The following is a 2712-nucleotide window of genomic DNA, read 5'->3' as shown; positions in this document are numbered from 1 at the left end:
ATATTTGTCACACTTGAATGATTCAGATCATCAAAATAATTTTAATATTACACAAAGATAACCTGAGTAAATACAAAATGCAGTTTTGTAATTATGATTTCATTTATTAAGGGAAAATAGCTGTCCAAACCTGCCTGGCACTACGTGAAAATGTAATTGCCCCCTAAATCTAATAACTGGTTGTGCCATCCTTTGCAGCAACAACTGCAATCAAGCGTTTGCGATAACTGGCAATGAGTCTTTGGAGGAATTTTGGCCCACTCTTCTTTGCAGAATTGTTTTAATTCAGCCACATTGGAGGGTTTTCGAGCATGAATGGTCTGTTTAAGATGCCACAGCACCTCAATTGGATTTAAGTCCAGACTTTGATTTAGCCACTCCAAAACCTTAATTTTGTTTTTCTTGAGCCATTCAGAGGTGGACTTGCTGGTGTGTTTGGGATCATTGTCCTGCTGCAGAACCCAAGTGCGCTTGAGCTTGAGGTCACAAACTGACGGCCGGACATTCTCCTTCAGGATTTTCTGATAGAGTGCAGAATTCATGGTTCCATCAATTATGGCAAGTTGTCCAGGTCTTTTTTTATTATTTATTTGTTCATTTATTTATTTGTTTGTAAGAAAGAATTTGACTACCACATACTATATTTGAAAATATTTCACACCACAAGACATTTAAAATCAATTTATGTTTTGAAATGAAGGGGAAAAAGTGAAAAATGCTATAAATTCACAGAAGTTCTAACTTAAATGTGTTGATTTAAACAAATTATTATTATATCATTATTCAATTATGTAATAATATACCTACCACAGATTATTTTCACAACAGCATGTCACAGCAGCTGTTGATAAAGCTCAACTTGTTTTAAACCTGGAACATTCCTTTAATGTCCTTCAAAAACGCACATGCATGCTGTTTTAAGTTACTCCAGGGCTTGTGTGTCCTAATAAATCGTAAAGACGCGTGGGTCAGGGTGATATAACCTCTCATTAAGGCTGCTTTGCTGGACACACACACTTTGACCCTCTTCTGAGGCAGAGCATGAAAAGGTTAATCGCTCTCTCAGCGGACCCGTACACACATACACGATCACTGGCCTCAATAAGATTGAAGTTGTATGACTGCTTGTGAGTGAGCAGGTTTCTGATGCAGTTGATATAGTGTTCAGAGTGATGGATAAGTTTCTCGCTCAGCTCCTGGAGAACCTGTTCCATAGTTCAATTACACTGACCTTGAACTGAAACCACATGCCTTTTTGCAAACCCCTTTCATCCATTTAAATTGAGTTGTCTCTTAGAGCTTGAACCTTCCTGTTCTTTGATGTATCTTCATAAAACTTGCAGAAATACTGACTTTTGATTTTTTTTTTCTCACCACCTGTGTTTTTATTGTTTGTCAGTGTTTTATAACGGGTAAAAAAAGACTTTAAATATTTTAAAACTTCAGTAGGTTGGTATTAAAATTATATCAGCTAATGAAGTCTGTCTGTCTTTTTTTGTAAATTTAAATGCAGTTCATAAAACCTAAATTTTGGACATTTTTATGGTAATTATAAAATTATGGTAGTTTTTTTTCAGGACCATCAGACCTCATTTCTTTAAAATGACACACTTGGTGTCCTCTTTGTCCTGGGAGAAATCGGAGGGGAGAGGCAGTGTGTTTACCAGTCCAGTGTTTATTCCTCAGGGGCTCTGCTTAAGACGCACCAAGTTGGGTGCAGCGTTGTGAGACAGGCTTCGCATGATAAATGTCCTTTCTGAGACACTTTGTTTACTGAGGAGTCTGCGAACTGCCATGTCGCCTTTCAACTCCTGCAGCAGCTTAGTGTTACAGTTGTGCCGCTGTAAATATAGCACAGTGCTTTTCAAAACAAACACTCACATAGAGCATCAAATATGAACACCCCCTCCAACCCTGAAGAACATTCATAGACTTAGGCACATTTTGCATGTTGCTTCTAATCCAGTGAAGCGCATCTGTTGAAAATTTTGCTTCGAGAGTGAGATGCCAGGCTTCTCCCACACATATTCAGTGGTGTTTAAGATGCAGTGGAATACCAGCACAAGAGCAGTGCTGAAGCGACGACGTCTAAGCATACAGCTCTAGCTAGAATTGTGACTGACACCTCCATCTCCAGCAGAGCAATGCAAGCATCACTCATTCTTATGGAAATTATATGATTCAGTTTCCTTATACTATACCACATGTATATATATTTTTTGATAGATAGATAGATAGATAGATAGATAGATACTACTTTCTACTTTCACCTGCAGTAATGTGATCATGAATACTGCTCTGATACAGTACACTGTTAGACTTTTTATTGTATTTTTGCGGTAACTTACTGGCAGCACTATTGCCAGTAAGTTACTGTAACTACCCCTTTACAGTAGCTTATCGCAAGTTCATTTTACAGTATAATGGCCTTACCGCAATTTCATTTTACAGTATGATGGCCTTACCGCAATTTCATTTTACAGTAAAATACCCTTACCGCAACTTAATTTTACAGTACTATATCCTTATATCCTTACTGTAACTTCGTTTTACAGTATAATAATATTAGAGTAATTTATTGTAATTTAAGTTTACTGTAATTTATTTTAGACTATTTATTTTATAAAACCTTTTAATATTTTACATGAATCCCATTGAATTTAATAAATTCCAAATAAGTGACCTGAGTCCATGTACAACAGTATATTTTTT

Source organism: Sinocyclocheilus rhinocerous, unplaced genomic scaffold (genome assembly GCF_001515625.1).
Source record: "Sinocyclocheilus rhinocerous isolate Xijiao unplaced genomic scaffold, SAMN03320098_v1.1 scaffold604, whole genome shotgun sequence".
Taxonomy (NCBI): domain Eukaryota; kingdom Metazoa; phylum Chordata; class Actinopteri; order Cypriniformes; family Cyprinidae; genus Sinocyclocheilus; species Sinocyclocheilus rhinocerous.
The sequence above is the reverse complement of the archived record's forward strand: the minus strand, read 5'-3'. Positions refer to the sequence as shown.